The sequence below is a fragment of the Pseudophryne corroboree genome, chromosome 11, assembly GCF_028390025.1.
Source record: "Pseudophryne corroboree isolate aPseCor3 chromosome 11, aPseCor3.hap2, whole genome shotgun sequence".
Lineage (NCBI taxonomy): Eukaryota > Metazoa > Chordata > Amphibia > Anura > Myobatrachidae > Pseudophryne > Pseudophryne corroboree.
Genome location: NC_086454.1, coordinates 250,527,834 through 250,539,102, shown reverse-complemented (window position 1 = coordinate 250,539,102; position 11,269 = coordinate 250,527,834).

Below are 11,269 nucleotides of genomic sequence, written 5' to 3'. Positions count from 1 at the left end.
GTATTCTAATGACTTGCTTATGACACCCCATAGAATATATTATGTTTAGTACCTTGGACATTGTAGCTTATTCACTTAAATCTCTGATAAATTGTGTGTCTGGTATGTACAGTCTGGTTAGCACAGTTAGTAAGGTGTTGGGTTTGCACTATCAAATTAAGACTATCATAAGTTTGAATCTCATGTTTTTATTTTACTAGTGTGGTTTGTGGCTCTATAATATGAATGCCTATGTCTTTTAACAACAATAGTCAAGTCTTCCAATGGACTTTTTAGTGAAACCCAATAGATAGCTTTATTTTCTCTTTGTTTACTCAAATATTGAATGCTTATGTCTTATAAATTTAGTAGGAAAGTATTCTAATGACTTGCTTATGATACCCCATAGAATATATTATGTTTAGTACCTTGGACACTTTAGCTTATTCACTTAAATCTCTGATAAATTGTGTGTCTGGTGTGCACAGTCTGGTTAGCACAGTTAGTAAGGTGTTGGTGTTTGCACTATCAAATTAAGACTGTCATTGGTTTGAATCCCATGTCATCATGTTTTTATTTTACTAGTGTGGTTTGTGGCTCTATAATATGAATGCCTATGTCTTTTAACAACAATAGTCAAGTCTTCCAATGGACTTTTTAGTGAAACCCAATAGATAGCTTTATTTTCTCTTTGTTTACTCAAATATTGAATGCTTATGTCTTATAAATTTAGTAGGAAAGTATTCTAATGACTTGCTTATGACACCCCATAGAATATATTATGTTTAGTACCTTGGACATTGTAGCTTATTCACTTAAATCTCTGATAAATTGTGTGTCTGGTATGCACAGTCTGGTTAGCACAGTTAGTAAGGTGTTGGGTTTGCACTATCAAATTAAGACTATCATAAGTTTGAATCTCATGTTTTTATTTTACTAGTGTGGTTTGTGGCTCTATAATATGAATGCCTATGTCTTTTAACAACAATAGTCAAGTCTTACAATGGACTTTTTAGTGAAACCCAATAGATAGCTTTATTTTCTCTTTGTTTACTCAAATATTGAATGCTTATATCTTATAAATTTAGTAGGAAAGTATTCTAATGACTTGCTTATGATACCCCATAGAATATATTATGTTTAGTACCTTGGACACTTTAGCTTATTCACTTAAATCTCTGATAAATTGTGTGTCTGGTGTGCACAGTCTGGTTAGCACAGTTAGTAAGGTGTTGGTGTTTGCACTATCAAATTAAGACTGTCATTGGTTTGAATCCCATGTCATCATGTTTTTATTTTACTAGTGTGGTTTGTGGCTCTATAATATGAATGCCTATGTCTTTTAACAACAATAGTCAAGTCTTCCAATGGACTTTTTAGTGAAACCCAATAGATAGCTTTATTTTCTCTTTGTTTACTCAAATATTGAATGCTTATGTCTTATAAATTTAGTAGGAAAGTATTCTAATGACTTGCTTATGACACCCCATAGAATATATTATGTTTAGTACCTTGGACATTGTAGCTTATTCACTTAAATCTCTGATAAATTGCGTGTCTGGTATGCACAGTCTGGTTAGCACAGTTAGTAAGCTGTTGGGTTTGCACTATCAAATTAAGACTATCATAAGTTTGAATCTCATGTTTTTATTTTACTAGTGTGGTTTGTGGCTCTATAATATGAATGCCTATGTCTTTTAACAACAATAGTCAAGTCTTACAATGGACTTTTTAGTGAAACCCAATAGATAGCTTTATTTTCTCTTTGTTTACTCAAATATTGAATGCTTATGTCTTATAAATTTAGTAGGAAAGTATTCTAATGACTTGCTTATGATACCCCATAGAATATATTATGTTTAGTACCTTGGACACTTTAGCTTATTCACTTAAATCTCTGATAAATTGTGTGTCTGGTGTGCACAGTCTGGTTAGCACAGTTAGTAAGCTGTTGGGTTTGCACTATCAAATTAAGACTATCATAAGTTTGAATCTCATGTTTTTATTTTACTAGTGTGGTTTGTGGCTCTATAATATGAATGCCTATGTCTTTTAACAACAATAGTCAAGTCTTACAATGGACTTTTTAGTGAAACCCAATAGATAGCTTTATTTTCTCTTTGTTTACTCAAATATTGAATGCTTATGTCTTATAAATTTAGTAGGAAAGTATTCTAATGACTTGCTTATGATACCCCATAGAATATATTATGTTTAGTACCTTGGACACTTTAGCTTATTCACTTAAATCTCTGATAAATTGTGTGTCTGGTGTGCACAGTCTGGTTAGCACAGTTAGTAAGGTGTTGGTGTTTGCACTATCAAATTAAGACTGTCATTGGTTTGAATCCCATGTCATCATGTTTTTATTTTACTAGTGTGGTTTGTGGCTCTATAATATGAATGCCTATGTCTTTTAACAACAATAGTCAAGTCTTCCAATGGACTTTTTAGTGAAACCCAATAGATAGCTTTATTTTCTCTTTGTTTACTCAAATATTGAATGCTTATGTCTTATAAATTTAGTAGGAAAGTATTCTAATGACTTGCTTATGACACCCCATAGAATATATTATGTTTAGTACCTTGGACATTGTAGCTTATTCACTTAAATCTCTGATAAATTGCGTGTCTGGTATGCACAGTCTGGTTAGCACAGTTAGTAAGCTGTTGGGTTTGCACTATCAAATTAAGACTATCATAAGTTTGAATCTCATGTTTTTATTTTACTAGTGTGGTTTGTGGCTCTATAATATGAATGCCTATGTCTTTTAACAACAATAGTCAAGTCTTACAATGGACTTTTTAGTGAAACCCAATAGATAGCTTTATTTTCTCTTTGTTTACTCAAATATTGAATGCTTATGTCTTATAAATTTAGTAGGAAAGTATTCTAATGACTTGCTTATGATACCCCATAGAATATATTATGTTTAGTACCTTGGACACTTTAGCTTATTCACTTAAATCTCTGATAAATTGTGTGTCTGGTGTGCACAGTCTGGTTAGCACAGTTAGTAAGGTGTTGGTGTTTGCACTATCAAATTAAGACTGTCATTGGTTTGAATCCCATGTCATCATGTTTTTATTTTACTAGTGTGGTTTGTGGCTCTATAATATGAATACCTATGTCTTTTAACAACAATAGTCAAGTCTTCCAATGGACTTTTTAGTGAAACCCAATAGATAGCTTTATTTTCTCTTTGTTTACTCAAATATTGAATGCTTATGTCTTATAAATTTAGTAGGAAAGTATTCTAATGACTTGCTTATGACACCCCATAGAATATATTATGTTTAGTACCTTGGACATTGTAGCTTATTCACTTAAATCTCTGATAAATTGCGTGTCTGGTATGCACAGTCTGGTTAGCACAGTTAGTAAGCTGTTGGGTTTGCACTATCAAATTAAGACTATCATAAGTTTGAATCTCATGTTTTTATTTTACTAGTGTGGTTTGTGGCTCTATAATATGAATGCCTATGTCTTTTAACAACAATAGTCAAGTCTTACAATGGACTTTTTAGTGAAACCCAATAGATAGCTTTATTTTCTCTTTGTTTACTCAAATATTGAATGCTTATGTCTTATAAATTTAGTAGGAAAGTATTCTAATGACTTGCTTATGATACCCCATAGAATATATTATGTTTAGTACCTTGGACACTTTAGCTTATTCACTTAAATCTCTGATAAATTGTGTGTCTGGTGTGCACAGTCTGGTTAGCACAGTTAGTAAGGTGTTGGTGTTTGCACTATCAAATTAAGACTGTCATTGGTTTGAATCCCATGTCATCATGTTTTTATTTTACTAGTGTGGTTTGTGGCTCTATAATATGAATGCCTATGTCTTTTAACAACAATAGTCAAGTCTTCCAATGGACTTTTTAGTGAAACCCAATAGATAGCTTTATTTTCTCTTTGTTTACTCAAATATTGAATGCTTATGTCTTATAAATTTAGTAGGAAAGTATTCTAATGACTTGCTTATGACACCCCATAGAATATATTATGTTTAGTACCTTGGACATTGTAGCTTATTCACTTAAATCTCTGATAAATTGCGTGTCTGGTATGCACAGTCTGGTTAGCACAGTTAGTAAGGTGTTGGGTTTGCACTATCAAATTAAGACTATCATAAGTTTGAATCTCATGTTTTTATTTTACTAGTGTGGTTTGTGGCTCTATAATATGAATGCCTATGTCTTTTAACAACAATAGTCAAGTCTTACAATGGACTTTTTAGTGAAACCCAATAGATAGCTTTATTTTCTCTTTGTTTACTCAAATATTGAATGCTTATGTCTTATAAATTTAGTAGGAAAGTATTCTAATGACTTGCTTATGATACCCCATAGAATATATTATGTTTAGTACCTTGGACACTTTAGCTTATTCACTTAAATCTCTGATAAATTGTGTGTCTGGTGTGCACAGTCTGGTTAGCACAGTTAGTAAGGTGTTGGTGTTTGCACTATCAAATTAAGACTGTCATTGGTTTGAATCCCATGTCATCATGTTTTTATTTTACTAGTGTGGTTTGTGGCTCTATAATATGAATACCTATGTCTTTTAACAACAATAGTCAAGTCTTCCAATGGACTTTTTAGTGAAACCCAATAGATAGCTTTATTTTCTCTTTGTTTACTCAAATATTGAATGCTTATGTCTTGTAAATTTAGTAGGAAAGTATTCTAATGACTTGCTTATGACACCCCATAGAATATATTATGTTTAGTACCTTGGACATTGTAGCTTATTCACTTAAATCTCTGATAAATTGTGTGTCTGGTATGTACAGTCTGGTTAGCACAGTTAGTAAGGTGTTGGGTTTGCACTATCAAATTAAGACTATCATAAGTTTGAATCTCATGTTTTTATTTTACTAGTGTGGTTTGTGGCTCTATAATATGAATGCCTATGTCTTTTAACAACAATAGTCAAGTCTTCCAATGGACTTTTTAGTGAAACCCAATAGATAGCTTTATTTTCTCTTTGTTTACTCAAATATTGAATGCTTATGTCTTATAAATTTAGTAGGAAAGTATTCTAATGACTTGCTTATGATACCCCATAGAATATATTATGTTTAGTACCTTGGACACTTTAGCTTATTCACTTAAATCTCTGATAAATTGTGTGTCTGGTGTGCACAGTCTGGTTAGCACAGTTAGTAAGGTGTTGGGTTTGCACTATCAAATTAAGACTATCATAAGTTTGAATCTCATGTTTTTATTTTACTAGTGTGGTTTGTGGCTCTATAATATGAATGCCTATGTCTTTTAACAACAATAGTCAAGTCTTACAATGGACTTTTTAGTGAAACCCAATAGATAGCTTTATTTTCTCTTTGTTTACTCAAATATTGAATGCTTATGTCTTATAAATTTAGTAGGAAAGTATTCTAATGACTTGCTTATGATACCCCATAGAATATATTATGTTTAGTACCTTGGACACTTTAGCTTATTCACTTAAATCTCTGATAAATTGTGTGTCTGGTGTGCACAGTCTGGTTAGCACAGTTAGTAAGGTGTTGGTGTTTGCACTATCAAATTAAGACTGTCATTGGTTTGAATCCCATGTCATCATGTTTTTATTTTACTAGTGTGGTTTGTGGCTCTATAATATGAATGCCTATGTCTTTTAACAACAATAGTCAAGTCTTCCAATGGACTTTTTAGTGAAACCCAATAGATAGCTTTATTTTCTCTTTGTTTACTCAAATATTGAATGCTTATGTCTTATAAATTTAGTAGGAAAGTATTCTAATGACTTGCTTATGACACCCCATAGAATATATTATGTTTAGTACCTTGGACATTGTAGCTTATTCACTTAAATCTCTGATAAATTGCGTGTCTGGTATGCACAGTCTGGTTAGCACAGTTAGTAAGGTGTTGGGTTTGCACTATCAAATTAAGACTATCATAAGTTTGAATCTCATGTTTTTATTTTACTAGTGTGGTTTGTGGCTCTATAATATGAATGCCTATGTCTTTTAACAACAATAGTCAAGTCTTACAATGGACTTTTTAGTGAAACCCAATAGATAGCTTTATTTTCTCTTTGTTTACTCAAATATTGAATGCTTATGTCTTATAAATTTAGTAGGAAAGTATTCTAATGACTTGCTTATGATACCCCATAGAATATATTATGTTTAGTACCTTGGACACTTTAGCTTATTCACTTAAATCTCTGATAAATTGTGTGTCTGGTGTGCACAGTCTGGTTAGCACAGTTAGTAAGGTGTTGGTGTTTGCACTATCAAATTAAGACTGTCATTGGTTTGAATCCCATGTCATCATGTTTTTATTTTACTAGTGTGGTTTGTGGCTCTATAATATGAATACCTATGTCTTTTAACAACAATAGTCAAGTCTTCCAATGGACTTTTTAGTGAAACCCAATAGATAGCTTTATTTTCTCTTTGTTTACTCAAATATTGAATGCTTATGTCTTGTAAATTTAGTAGGAAAGTATTCTAATGACTTGCTTATGACACCCCATAGAATATATTATGTTTAGTACCTTGGACATTGTAGCTTATTCACTTAAATCTCTGATAAATTGTGTGTCTGGTATGTACAGTCTGGTTAGCACAGTTAGTAAGGTGTTGGGTTTGCACTATCAAATTAAGACTATCATAAGTTTGAATCTCATGTTTTTATTTTACTAGTGTGGTTTGTGGCTCTATAATATGAATGCCTATGTCTTTTAACAACAATAGTCAAGTCTTCCAATGGACTTTTTAGTGAAACCCAATAGATAGCTTTATTTTCTCTTTGTTTACTCAAATATTGAATGCTTATGTCTTATAAATTTAGTAGGAAAGTATTCTAATGACTTGCTTATGATACCCCATAGAATATATTATGTTTAGTACCTTGGACACTTTAGCTTATTCACTTAAATCTCTGATAAATTGTGTGTCTGGTGTGCACAGTCTGGTTAGCACAGTTAGTAAGGTGTTGGTGTTTGCACTATCAAATTAAGACTGTCATTGGTTTGAATCCCATGTCATCATGTTTTTATTTTACTAGTGTGGTTTGTGGCTCTATAATATGAATGCCTATGTCTTTTAACAACAATAGTCAAGTCTTCCAATGGACTTTTTAGTGAAACCCAATAGATAGCTTTATTTTCTCTTTGTTTACTCAAATATTGAATGCTTATGTCTTATAAATTTAGTAGGAAAGTATTCTAATGACTTGCTTATGACACCCCATAGAATATATTATGTTTAGTACCTTGGACATTGTAGCTTATTCACTTAAATCTCTGATAAATTGTGTGTCTGGTATGCACAGTCTGGTTAGCACAGTTAGTAAGGTGTTGGGTTTGCACTATCAAATTAAGACTATCATAAGTTTGAATCTCATGTTTTTATTTTACTAGTGTGGTTTGTGGCTCTATAATATGAATGCCTATGTCTTTTAACAACAATAGTCAAGTCTTACAATGGACTTTTTAGTGAAACCCAATAGATAGCTTTATTTTCTCTTTGTTTACTCAAATATTGAATGCTTATGTCTTATAAATTTAGTAGGAAAGTATTCTAATGACTTGCTTATGATACCCCATAGAATATATTATGTTTAGTACCTTGGACACTTTAGCTTATTCACTTAAATCTCTGATAAATTGTGTGTCTGGTGTGCACAGTCTGGTTAGCACAGTTAGTAAGGTGTTGGTGTTTGCACTATCAAATTAAGACTGTCATTGGTTTGAATCCCATGTCATCATGTTTTTATTTTACTAGTGTGGTTTGTGGCTCTATAATATGAATGCCTATGTCTTTTAACAACAATAGTCAAGTCTTCCAATGGACTTTTTAGTGAAACCCAATAGATAGCTTTATTTTCTCTTTGTTTACTCAAATATTGAATGCTTATGTCTTATAAATTTAGTAGGAAAGTATTCTAATGACTTGCTTATGACACCCCATAGAATATATTATGTTTAGTACCTTGGACATTGTAGCTTATTCACTTAAATCTCTGATAAATTGCGTGTCTGGTATGCACAGTCTGGTTAGCACAGTTAGTAAGCTGTTGGGTTTGCACTATCAAATTAAGACTGTCATAAGTTTGAATCTCATGTTTTTATTTTACTAGTGTGGTTTGTGGCTCTATAATATGAATGCCTATGTCTTTTAACAACAATAGTCAAGTCTTACAATGGACTTTTTAGTGAAACCCAATAGATAGCTTTATTTTCTCTTTGTTTACTCAAATATTGAATGCTTATGTCTTATAAATTTAGTAGGAAAGTATTCTAATGACTTGCTTATGACACCCCATAGAATATATTATGTTTAGTACCTTGGACATTGTAGCTTATTCACTTAAATCTCTGATAAATTGCGTGTCTGGTATGCACAGTCTGGTTAGCACAGTTAGTAAGCTGTTGGGTTTGCACTATCAAATTAAGACTATCATAAGTTTGAATCTCATGTTTTTATTTTACTAGTGTGGTTTGTGGCTCTATAATATGAATGCCTATGTCTTTTAACAACAATAGTCAAGTCTTACAATGGACTTTTTAGTGAAACCCAATAGATAGCTTTATTTTCTCTTTGTTTACTCAAATATTGAATGCTTATGTCTTATAAATTTAGTAGGAAAGTATTCTAATGACTTGCTTATGATACCCCATAGAATATATTATGTTTAGTACCTTGGACACTTTAGCTTATTCACTTAAATCTCTGATAAATTGTGTGTCTGGTGTGCACAGTCTGGTTAGCACAGTTAGTAAGGTGTTGGTGTTTGCACTATCAAATTAAGACTGTCATTGGTTTGAATCCCATGTCATCATGTTTTTATTTTACTAGTGTGGTTTGTGGCTCTATAATATGAATACCTATGTCTTTTAACAACAATAGTCAAGTCTTCCAATGGACTTTTTAGTGAAACCCAATAGATAGCTTTATTTTCTCTTTGTTTACTCAAATATTGAATGCTTATGTCTTATAAATTTAGTAGGAAAGTATTCTAATTACTTGCTTATGACACCCCATAGAATATATTATGTTTAGTACCTTGGACATTGTAGCTTATTCACTTAAATCTCTGATAAATTGCGTGTCTGGTATGCACAGTCTGGTTAGCACAGTTAGTAAGCTGTTGGGTTTGCACTATCAAATTAAGACTATCATAAGTTTGAATCTCATGTTTTTATTTTACTAGTGTGGTTTGTGGCTCTATAATATGAATGCCTATGTCTTTTAACAACAATAGTCAAGTCTTACAATGGACTTTTTAGTGAAACCCAATAGATAGCTTTATTTTCTCTTTGTTTACTCAAATATTGAATGCTTATGTCTTATAAATTTAGTAGGAAAGTATTCTAATGACTTGCTTATGATACCCCATAGAATATATTATGTTTAGTACCTTGGACACTTTAGCTTATTCACTTAAATCTCTGATAAATTGTGTGTCTGGTGTGCACAGTCTGGTTAGCACAGTTAGTAAGGTGTTGGTGTTTGCACTATCAAATTAAGACTGTCATTGGTTTGAATCCCATGTCATCATGTTTTTATTTTACTAGTGTGGTTTGTGGCTCTATAATATGAATGCCTATGTCTTTTAACAACAATAGTCAAGTCTTCCAATGGACTTTTTAGTGAAACCCAATAGATAGCTTTATTTTCTCTTTGTTTACTCAAATATTGAATGCTTATGTCTTATAAATTTAGTAGGAAAGTATTCTAATGACTTGCTTATGACACCCCATAGAATATATTATGTTTAGTACCTTGGACATTGTAGCTTATTCACTTAAATCTCTGATAAATTGCGTGTCTGGTATGCACAGTCTGGTTAGCACAGTTAGTAAGGTGTTGGGTTTGCACTATCAAATTAAGACTATCATAAGTTTGAATCTCATGTTTTTATTTTACTAGTGTGGTTTGTGGCTCTATAATATGAATGCCTATGTCTTTTAACAACAATAGTCAAGTCTTACAATGGACTTTTTAGTGAAACCCAATAGATAGCTTTATTTTCTCTTTGTTTACTCAAATATTGAATGCTTATGTCTTATAAATTTAGTAGGAAAGTATTCTAATGACTTGCTTATGATACCCCATAGAATATATTATGTTTAGTACCTTGGACACTTTAGCTTATTCACTTAAATCTCTGATAAATTGTGTGTCTGGTGTGCACAGTCTGGTTAGCACAGTTAGTAAGGTGTTGGTGTTTGCACTATCAAATTAAGACTGTCATTGGTTTGAATCCCATGTCATCATGTTTTTATTTTACTAGTGTGGTTTGTGGCTCTATAATATGAATACCTATGTCTTTTAACAACAATAGTCAAGTCTTCCAATGGACTTTTTAGTGAAACCCAATAGATAGCTTTATTTTCTCTTTGTTTACTCAAATATTGAATGCTTATGTCTTATAAATTTAGTAGGAAAGTATTCTAATGACTTGCTTATGACACCCCATAGAATATATTATGTTTAGTACCTTGGACATTGTAGCTTATTCACTTAAATCTCTGATAAATTGTGTGTCTGGTATGTACAGTCTGGTTAGCACAGTTAGTAAGGTGTTGGGTTTGCACTATCAAATTAAGACTATCATAAGTTTGAATCTCATGTTTTTATTTTACTAGTGTGGTTTGTGGCTCTATAATATGAATGCCTATGTCTTTTAACAACAATAGTCAAGTCTTCCAATGGACTTTTTAGTGAAACCCAATAGATAGCTTTATTTTCTCTTTGTTTACTCAAATATTGAATGCTTATGTCTTATAAATTTAGTAGGAAAGTATTCTAATGACTTGCTTATGATACCCCATAGAATATATTATGTTTAGTACCTTGGACACTTTAGCTTATTCACTTAAATCTCTGATAAATTGTGTGTCTGGTGTGCACAGTCTGGTTAGCACAGTTAGTAAGGTGTTGGTGTTTGCACTATCAAATTAAGACTGTCATTGGTTTGAATCTTATGTCATCATGTTTTTATTTTACTAGTGTGGTTTGTGGCTCTATAATATGAATGCCTATGTCTTTTAACAACAATAGTCAAGTCTTCCAATGGACTTTTTAGTGAAACCCAATAGATAGCTTTATTTTCTCTTTGTTTACTCAAATATTGAATGCTTATGTCTTATAAATTTAGTAGGAAAGTATTCTAATGACTTGCTTATGACACCCCATAGAATATATTATGTTTAGTACCTTGGACATTGTAGCTTATTCACTTAAATCTCTGATAAATTGTGTGTCTGGTATGCACAGTCTGGTTAGCACAGTTAGTAAGGTGT